General features: G+C 42.6%; 1 protein-coding gene across 1 annotated transcript in view; it reads left to right on the plus strand.

The window, feature by feature from the left end:
* The window catches only part of LOC111251188 (chondroitin sulfate proteoglycan 4-like), a 209,351-nt gene that overhangs the window by 30,885 nt on the left and 167,359 nt on the right, over positions 1 to 11,107 (plus strand). The window lies entirely within an intron of this gene.

Here is an 11,107-nt window from a genome sequence, read left to right on the forward strand (position 1 = left end):
TAGCCGCTAGCAAACTGAATTCACACATCCTCTATCCGTTCTCCTACTATACAAGGATGGCGATGACCCAGATCGGACCAAGACGACGATCAATACTTGGAGGGACGCGTTCTCACCACCGTTGACTGATTGCGTTAGCATATTCTTTTGATTTCTGTGTTCCCTTTAGCTCTTTCGGCGCTACCGCGCCAGGCCGTCTCTTCGAGCATGTACGTATCTGCGCGGCTATCTATAGATGCACGTCATAATGCCATGGACTTCTTATTCGCATTGTACTTCCGTCTTCCCTTCCTCTTTCTCTAGCTTTCGTCGTGAAGCGCCTATGACTCCTCGGCATTTCTTCTGCTTCGGTGAAGACGCACGAGCAAAGCTTAGTGTAACACCATTCGATGCTGGCTGGCTGGCACGTTACGCTTGGGATAAGTGTTGAGCTGGGTCAGCAGCATTGTTCGCGCACGAAAAACGCCGTCACGGGACGAGGCGGTGCTTGTCAATAAGCCCCATTACTCCCCTTTCCCCAACCGGTGCTTCGCACTCCATCCTATCTACTCTCTCATTCGCTTTACCGCCATTGGCTATACGTATCGGCCTACCTGACACGCTGTATGTGTTAGTGTTTGTGGACGGTTAGTCGTGCTGCATTTACATAACTCGTATACAATGACTCGCTATTGATCAAACCACAGTCTCGTTCTACTTATCGAAAAGAAAAGCAGCTACGAAGTCTTTTCCTCTACTGGTTGGCTGATAACCACCAGAGGCATCCGCTAACCTTCGCGTTCAGTATCCAATCTTACTGGGGAACGAGGTCTGCCTAAGGGGTCCTGGCGCAATTTTGGCTTGCGCTTCAAGCGTCTATGCCATAGTGTTCGTTGACAGTAGCTGTGGGTTGTCCTGCCATACTACTGCTCTAGCGAGCACGAACTTTGCCAGGATTTTTTTTCCCTTGCTTTAAAACGTTCGGAAGCGCCAAATCACTTTGTCCTTTTCGCCGTCAGTCGGCCCTTCACAGAGCGAACCGCTCTTTTCGCAAAAGAAAGCGATGAGTACATCTACAGTGTTGGAGTTTCTTCTTTGCCACACTGCTATGTTTTCAGACAGCTCAGACGGCTGATGACAGACCTTTTTTTTGAAGCCATTTTGTTGTTCTGGATGTCCGCAAATCGGTTTTTGGTGAAAAGTAAACAGCTCGCAGGGAGCATTTCACATATACAAACATTCGTATTTTTATCTCCAAACTGGAGTGCTCCTCCCTGTTCTCAGATCCTGCGAGTTCCCTGTGGTCCACGACCGAAGTGAGAACCGGACAAATTACTCGCGACTAAAGATGTGATAGGGTCTGTAAGTAGCTGCACGGGTGAAATGGACGAGCAGTGAAGGCGTAGCACCTGTAATCCTCATCGAGAATTAGCGTAAGCCAAGTTAAGCACAAAGAGCACGTGTGATCGAGAAGAGCGTTCATGTTGAGAACTGAAACTGGTATTGATATCTACGATGCCCTGTTTGATGTTAATGAGTACCGCCTGTGCGTCGTCTACCTCTCCGCAAAAGCAGCAAAATTTGGATTGAATGGCGACCGGTGTTCGATCTAGGGCGAATTTGTGAATACACCACGAATGGCGCTACTACGACGTTCAAGCAGCAGCCTACCCTATCCGGTGTCTCTTTTTTGTGTATTATTGCTTGCGAAATGAATCGCGCAATCAACTGCGCGTCGCTGAAGCTAGTTTCCTGCCATAGCTGCGTTTTTGTCTCTTGCGTGGTGTTTTTTTAATTGTTGAGAATTCGAGTTTTTACAATATTGTTTAGATTATTATTGTTTGTAACAAGTACAAGATTTATGTAACATGGGGTCGATTGCCGAACGAGGTTTACAAAAGCTTTATTTCACGAGACTGGACACGTCTTGGTTAGAGCTCATTATCCCGAGGTTTCTGTATATTTGATGCACTCATAAAGGTTACAGATATATAACGTATGAGATTGTATTTTATTATAGGTCTGATCGAAGCTTACAGGGCACAGTTGAAGAAATTACTTGGTTACATGGAAACAAGTTGAAGGATACGAAGTTCATCTACTGCGAAATAGACTTTTGATTGCTTCCCTCTGATTGTCTTAAGCGAAAGAGGTGTATCCTGTACTGCTGAGCGACTAGAAATTCGTATATGTGCATGAATATCTCTGAGCCATTGGCAAATACGGTTATAACAGTTTTTGTGGTTCATTCCTCTAGGCTTGGCTGGATAAACAAATATTCAGAAATGATTACAGACGGCAATAGCAATCACTAAACAACAAGTGAATGATAATTTACTCATACATATTAAGAAAAACTTCATCATTCGTTTGTCCTAATGTTTTTATACAATTGAAATGGACTGGGTTATCTTCTCTAAATAGGACGAATGATGTTTTGCTTTGGACAAAACTGTCCAAAACGATCTGATTTCCTTGTGCTTCTCGTTAGTAGCCTACATACGAACCTATATATAGGTATATATACCCATCTTGTCTGAATAAGCAACAACATTGCCCTCAGGATTTCCTAACGCTTTCCCCTTTGATCCATACCAATAACCATCCAATCGCCGACGCGTGCATTGTGTATAGTATCGGATAACTGACAGAGAATCAATGATTTCCCAATCAGCCGTGGTAGCCTCGGCAATACTCAATAGTGCGGCGGTTTTTGTACGGGTGTTGCTTTATTCCCATCTGTTTGGAGGCAATCATCTACTGGCCAATGGCCTCCAAGGGTGGTGCCCTGTTTCCTGTCGGATCAAATCCTGTCGTTCTCGTATCTCGGGGAAAAGCCAAGAATACGGTTGGCTGTCCAAGCCCGTCCCGGAGTGAAGGCGTCCTAGCTATTTCCCCCATCCCTTCGGAAGCTGGCCTGGGAGAGGGCAAGGCCAATGCACTCACCGCAACTGAAACATTCGCTTCTACTACTTTGTCAGGTAGCTTGTACTGTTTATGAATACGTACAACGCATTCAATGTGGCCAGACGTCGAGGAAGTAGAAACAAGAAGGAACTTCGGTATTGTACAGAAGGGTTCCTTTCATCCCTCTACAACTAAAAAACGTTTCATGTCTTCTGCCAATGCCTTGGAGTGCCTTGGTTCTGGAGCATGGAGTGAAAAACCGACGAATCGACAAGGACGTTCACTTCCTGTTTCATTTAAACGTTCTTCTGTAGGCCGCGGCAAGAACACTGCGCAGACACAGGCTCTCGCTGTTTCTTCTCATCTCCTCACAACAGGCAAAGGCTCAGAAGTCCATGGTGGTGACAGGTGTTCGCCCTCCCATCTTCAGTTGAAACGGCAACCTGGCTTTCATTACTCTCTGTCGCAACAATTGGACCACCATGTGTTGACGCCCAATTCGGTTTGCTTTCAATTACGGCGACAGCCTCGCCGTAACCCGTCTGTGTAGGGCGCATGCATTCTTACATGCCTAAGAAACAGAGGACTGAGGCTATGCGCGATTTCCCTATGTTGTGCCTGCAGTAGGGTTACAGCTTCTGTAACCTGCCGCTCTCATTTGCAGCTCTCGTAAACGACGCTAGCGCCGCCGAGCACTGTCTAATGTTAAACATAAATCCATTCAATGGAACATACTGTGAAAAACACGTCACTTCTCGTTTTTTGTAAGCGGTTGTTAGTACAAGGCTAACAGAAAATATAATCATGACCGCATAGGTTTATGGACCAATTATATGGAAAAGTACGTGTCATATACCAGTGACAAACCTGAAAAGTCCCACGGACAGGCCGGACAATGCGTTGCTTAGTCGATTATTCAATATCTAACTTCACCTATACAATTAGAAAGCAAGCAATTACTTGCAACTTCAACTCTAGACAGACCCACTAGGTGCTTCAACGATAATCCGTATTCAGATATTTGTAGGTGGATGCAAATGCCACTAAATCGGCGCGTGGAATCTTCAGTGAGAACCTCGATTGGAAAAGATGCCTTTTGTTATTATTATAATAATTTATCCTATGAATTAGTTAAGTTTTTTTGTTAAGAATACATTGTAACATTGAAAGTATAACATTGTAGGCATACGCTTAGAGAACACAGCGTAAATATTTTGGCCAGCAGAGCGAAAAACGCTTCAGAAAGTATTTCCTATCAAGGCCTCGTGTAGAACACAGTATAATCCGATTTGATAAAAAAAATTTTAAGCATCTTAGGTTGAATATAAATCTACGTAATTAGTATGGAGATGAATGCCGCTGGGAGCCATGAGCAGAACATACACAAATGCACCATATTTCCCATTATGTCCATGCTGTAATGTATTCTTCTCGTTAACAATGTAACGAAACCTAGCAACGTCAGCCTTATAACCTATTTCTTATATACTGTACTTTAACCATAATCTTTGGTGATGCTTATTATAGAAAATAAAGACATATTCGCCGTACGTATTTCTACATAATCTTTATTAGACCGTTTTCTCTTTGGTCTTTGTTCTTAGCATTATACTAAATCTAACTGCGTCGTATATGTCCAAAGCAGCGATTGTATAGGGGCAGCTCTCTTCTGCAGGCCTATGAGTGGGATCAGCAGCCGTTATGAGCCCGACGAACTAGGCCCTACCAGTATTAGCTCTGATAGCTAATTGCGAATTAACAATCTGGTCAACGCCGCCACCCACACACAGCTATTGCTAGCTGCCTTCTTGCCGCCATACATTAAGCAAAGTATACGAAGGCCAGCCTAGCTCCAGGAAAACTGCAGATAGGCCACATTCAACTGTTCTCTAACAGCTGTCTCTAACACAGCCACAGTTTACGTTGAGTTCCTTGTTTTCGTCCCTAACAGCCCATCCAGTTGATGTAGTCGAGCACAGTTCTCTGATCCCAGTTTCCAGAAACTGACAGCCTTGGATTTCGGCGCCCTCAGAACTGTGCGGAGGTGGCCTTTGCGAGGAAACTCTAACGTAACTTGTCTCCCCTTCCCAAATTCCCGGTCTTATATTGTCTCTAAATTTTCCGCTCGTAACTTCCCTTCACATATTTCAGAAACTACTGGATCAGCTAATGTAGAATGCGCCAGCCAACAGAGCTGTAAAGCATAAACCTGAATTACTCGTTGAATTTGTGTAGAAATTGTTGGCTGTGAGCATAAAGCGAGAAAACAATGGTCTAGTTCAACGGTACCTTAGCTGGCCAGGAATTCTTTACCAGGGCCTCACCTAGAGCATTAGACCTGCTCTAGGTGAGGCCAATACGAATAGCTAGCGAACTCAGCCCACGCCATTAAGACAATACCTAAGAAGCACCTGTGTAAAATGCTGTTACCAGTACTACCTAATATTCTTACCATATAATAAGAGAAAGAAAACGTATAATTGACTGTTCATATATTAGAAATAGAATTTGCTTCTTGTTTATTCGTGAGGGCACAATGGTCGACACGACAGTTGCACAAATGCCAGGATTTCCGCGGAAACGAACTCCAGGAATCCTAACGGTTTACGTAGCTGAGCTTGTTAGCGACCGGTAACCTTGTCGAGTAAATCGGAAACTCACCAAGAGCGGCTTCCTCTTGGTTGGACTTATGATCACCCAGAGTATATCAGTTGAAGCGGAACGCGAAAGGGGTTTCAAGACAGCTTCGCTACTCGAGCCGCTGGTTGCTAAGCCTGTCGTAGGAAGTAGGCTAGGTCAAGATTTTGGGGATTCAAAATTTTCACGGTCACAACACCGCTGCATATTTTAACGACAAACATTTCTACTATCTATTGAAAATTTAATTACGACTAGATGCAATTTTCGTATACTACATGATACGAAGAGGTAGCGAATTTGAAAGCTTGCATGACTAACGCTTCCGTCAAGATGAACTTTTATACATAAAACTACCTGTCACTAAGTTCCATGTTTTCCTCGAATGATTACATTCATTGAATAGAAAGTTTTTTCAAAAGCAAATTGACTGTATGTTGCGGTAGACTATAGCTTTGGCCAGTCTAATCAGGTTTCCAGCTCCTAAGAATGAGATTTTAGCCTCAGAAAGTTCAACTGAGAGCAAACCTAAATAGTAGTATAAAATAAACACGCAAAGGTCTCAGATATCCTGACTACTGAATAATGAAGTACATTTTTACACATATGATTATGTAAAACGGCATCTCTTAGCCTCAGCTTTATCGTAAGCTTATACCTATATATACTAGACTCTAGAGCTGGAAACCTTGCTTTCCACCAGCTATGGTCAACCATCTAATAAGAATTAGCTGGAAACAGACATTAAACATAATTGAACCAAGCATTTATCGAATTGGCACGAATGTTGAAATCAAATTGTGCCTTGTATGTTATCGTTTTAATCACTAATTTCATCGAGCGTGTTAATTTCATACAGGACCGTCGCCATTAAAAGGAGGTTGGTCACTTGTTTGGCCTGTACGTAGACACTCATTTATGCACATAGTGTATCTCCCTAGTAATGAAGGAAGTTGTCTTTTAGGGGAGACGAGAGATGATGGTCGTAAAATGGGCAAGTACAATTATGCTGATATAATTCACCGTATGTAAACTACGGGAGGCCTCATATGTGTTGCATTAGAACGTTCATACTACCTACATTGATAACATTACATATATGACAAGTAAACTATCTGATCGGTTCGTCAGTCTGCCTGATCTGTTTCCTACCTGCAGAAAACTGACTTTGCTGGCATCGTCGTTTTCCCAACGAGAATTTCGCGAGGCGGAAAGCGGGAAACATTAACAAGAAGAAGTCTACAGACAAAAGATTAACGTGTCTGTAGCGGCAACAACAACGATCATAACAGCAACGTAACTCATGTTGCAACACCGATACAGGTGATGGCAGCATGTCCCGGTGCCAGCAGATTCCGTGGAACTTCTATGCTCGAGAGGGCGTAAAGATGCAGGGCTAGCTATGAGCAGACCGTGTAGCGAAATAGTGCGGGAAACAGGAGCCAGGCTAAGCTGAACAATAGGAGAAGATGTGGTTGAGCGGAGTGTCAAAGGGTTTGGATGGAATATGTGGGTACGGGTTTAGCTACAAATACAACAGGCAGGGCAAAAGCCTGACGGGCACTATAGCTACAGCTTGGTGCAGGTAAAATCCTTATCTCCTCAACAGGATAGAACGAAGCTTATTTCCGCCTTCACTTGGTTGGTCGTTCGGTCACTTGCGTGCTTACAGCTCCCCTACGCAGGTGAGTCCTGTTGGTCACAAGCCACGGCGTTGGCTGTTGTTATATCAACGCAAATGATACTCCTGACAGAACAAACCGAGTTCCATAGAGATTAAGTGAAGACCGAGCGGGAAGTCTGAGGTATAGGTAAAAGTGAGGAAGCTAGAAAGTGAGATGCGACTGGGAAAACAAACGCGCTAGTGTTTAGTTGAGTTTCGTACAGGAGGCAGGAATGGCAATAACATTCTATCGACGTGGCGATGAGAGTAAAGCTCAACCTCCTACATCAAGATAAGGGTCTCTCAAAAAGATATATATGTAGATATATTTTTTTGACGTTCTATGAATATTTTATGGATTTCAAAGGTAGCAGTGAATTGCCTGCGTTTAGATAGACACAAATACAAATAGGACTGATGAGTCGTTTTCTGAGTAGCTCAGTGTGCTTTTATGACAGATTGCATTTATGCATACGCGTGTATATTTAGTACAAGGTGTGACGATATATTGTCGGTCGAGAAGCTGAAAGCTGTTTTATTGGGTTTATTTATGTTATTTGTTAGGCGTATTATTGTACGTCAAAATAATAACCCCTCAAAGTTTGTCTCCATTATACATAGAGTCAGCAGGAAATGTTTTATAAGAGTTCGTATGTTTCGGTAGTAATATGGGACTACTTAGCGCACTATAATACGGCGCAAAGCGTACTATAGGGCGAAAAATAGTCACTACAAGGAAGTATTTTGTTTAATAGCTACTAGATATCCTAATTGCTAAAGGCCCATTTTTGAAACTTTGAATGCCTAAGTCTCTCATAGGTATTATATGTCCAGTCATGGTGCTTATAAATGACCATGCTCCTATCGGGCTTTACATAATACAGTATTGGTCGAACTTCCAACAGAACATTCTTGTTCTTTTCATTTTGCCCCTCTTGGCCGTCTGTTTGTCTTTCGCTCCTCTTTCTTGATCTTTCACATGTCTTTTGATGAATGAACGGTCACCAAACGTCAACAGATGCACCTCCTTTGAGTGATTTCATCAGCAAATAGATCAAATGCATACACCCCTAGACGCTCGTACATATATATTTACTGGGCTCATTGTACCGGGTAAATCGCGTACGTATGTGAATCGATAGGTTCTACTTTAGATGCTGCCGCAAAATACAAACATAAGAGCGCACTCAGCGGACATTTCTAAGCTTCGTGCTTATGCACTAGGGAATTGAGCCCCCATATGTTGTGTATTGAGTATTCACTACTCGGGCGGTTGCGGCAAACAAGCGTAGTCCTTCGTTTCATCTTTAGTCCGCAGAGACATATTTACAAGGATGCTCACGTAGACACATACGCAGTTTCAGCGACGTGCACGTCGTTCTTACATGCAGGACGAAGGTGCAGGATCTTTGCTGTCCCATGGTTCGTGTCCGTTAGTGGGCATCTTTATCCTAGCCTACGGCAACTAGTGTCACCCACTTGCCGCTTTGTCAATATGCCTGTGGGTCTATGAGTCGTGTTCGAAGCTCACCTTCGACCTTTCATCTTTTCTTTTTCTTTCATTTCCTGCCCTTTCTTTCTGTTCGTTTCCTTCTCATTCTTTCTTCCTGTTTCAACTCAACTGGCAATTTTCCATTTTCGAATTCGACAGCGGTAGTAGAAGCCCCGGCAACCCACAAACCAGTCTGCTGGTAGTGCTACTATTGCTGCTGTTCCTGCCATCGCCATCATTGACTATGTAGAAAGTTTAGTTGAATACCGCTGCCCCTTTCTCGTCTTCCTTCTGCTCCCCCGATGCCGTCTGCTTCCTATGTCCGCCCACGCCTTCATCCTGCTGGTATTGCACACAGCTGCCAGTAGAATCGTATGGTGGGAACTACGCTATGGATACGTAGGCAATGGAACGTGGCAATGGTTGAAGTAGTGATGAGAAATACATAGAGAAACAGGATTGATCATTTGAACGGCTTTAGCAGCCGCAGAGTTGGCGCGGCGTAGCTGAGGCCGTCTGGAAGCTACCTAGATGCTATTACTGCTACTGCCGCCTCGTGACTCAAACAGTGAAAACTAGTTCAGCCTGGTGGGAAACTTTCCCTTTGGTAAAGCTGGAGACAGCAGCATGGGAAGGTCAGGGAAAACTAGAAAGATAGTGTATGGACTACCGACGTGAAGTGGAATTCGCTTAAACGAAAAATTTCGCTTAAAGGAAATGTCAGTAGCAGCTGCACTTGCAATTGCATAGGATAACATCAAAACTAGGTTTTGACCTGGTCAATACTAAAAAAAAAAAGGTTTAAACGGGTAGGCCACTCACTTGTCCGTACATAACAATGGCTTGGCCTCGGCTGGCCCTGACCCGCCTATAGAGCAACCAATAACAGCGAAGCACTAGTAACGGAGCTGGCGCACTTTGATGAATTTGGTTTGATAAACCGCCGAATCTATGACAGAGCGTTAATGATGATGCAAAGGGGCCGAGAAAATGGCAGGCGATAAAATAAAATTGGGTCACTTAATGGAAGGCTTATACACAGTCGAACGTGCTTTTGAAAAATTACTACTTACCGTGCGATTTTGGTGAGAAAAACACATAGCAGGTGTGTCGAATATTGTCGACCTTACGAGACCAATGTAAAGTTTTGTTTTAGCTTTCTGTAATACAATTTTATATGAATTACTGCTGATCTATTATGGTTTATTCGGCATCGGGCAGCCCTTTGACATAAGAATCATAATATTATTGGTATTCGATACGTGAATCGTCATACTGCGGAGCCTATACATTAAATTGACGTTTTTAGTTCTTGTTGATGGATAAAGGTGGAGAGATATTTTTGGCTATTGATACCTTCAATACATGCTAAATGCATCATACTTGGGACGTCTGTCAGTTTCGCTAGCCTTATTCTCACATTGGGTTTGTCCCAAACATAGCATTTTTTCCGGGTCGAACGCTGTGAATCGAAGTTTTGTCTAGGGTTTACGTTCGGTTTTGTGTACATTCTTTGACGATGAAAATTGTTCTGATTAGCCATATTACTAATCGTTCAGAATATTTTAAGCACAGTATTTTCTTCTCTAGCTAGAATCCAGGGTTACTTGAAGGCGATTATCCTGTTCTAAAAAGTGCCTTAGTGTTTCGGCCTTTTGAAACAAAACCAAAGACATTTCACGATCTTTCACAATGCTTGATGACAGCGTAAGATACTTCTATTAATTAATGATATGTTTGTATCGCCATTAAGGATTTGCAGTCGACCCTATCTGAGTGCCCTTGAGCTGAATAAGAACTTTCGTAGAACGTAACTGGTATAAAAAAAAAAAGCTCAACAACGTCATTGTGACCTATCATTGGCCCCGGAAAGAGCTGGCGAAATAAGAGCATTTCAAATTGTCAGAAAAAAGGACCAAAGAACAAATTGAAGGGAATCATAACATGAAGAAATATGTCTGCTTACCGTTAATTTTTATGTAACCTAGAACTTAGGTGAACTTAGTGACTGACTATTTATTGCTAGCGGTCCCTTTATATTTTTAGACGCGAACATCTATTGTGCGTAATTGTGTTCCTTTTAATTTTCTTCGAAAATGTCTTTCTATTTACATGTTTTTTGTCTCTAACCAACAATTTTTATTTTTTTATTATTTTTTGTTAAATATTATTAAATTTAATAACATATCATTGAAATGATGGTTCCCTGATTTGAGGTATTTCTCTTACCTCTAATAATATCAGTCCATTAGCATTTGCCCCTCGAAGAAGGCTATAGTGGTAATCCTGAAGTCGAAACGATGAGGACGGTCGATCATTTTGTGTCAGTTTAAGATTCAGTGTCAGATTCAGATTCTGAATTATCTTTCTGTTCAATTTGAACCCGAATGTTAATTTTAGTATTAAGTATAGGTGTCTCTGTCATTTTT

This window comes from Varroa destructor, unplaced genomic scaffold (genome assembly GCF_002443255.2).
Source record: "Varroa destructor unplaced genomic scaffold, Vdes_3.0 BEIS01000005.1, whole genome shotgun sequence".
NCBI classification, from domain to species: domain Eukaryota; kingdom Metazoa; phylum Arthropoda; class Arachnida; order Mesostigmata; family Varroidae; genus Varroa; species Varroa destructor.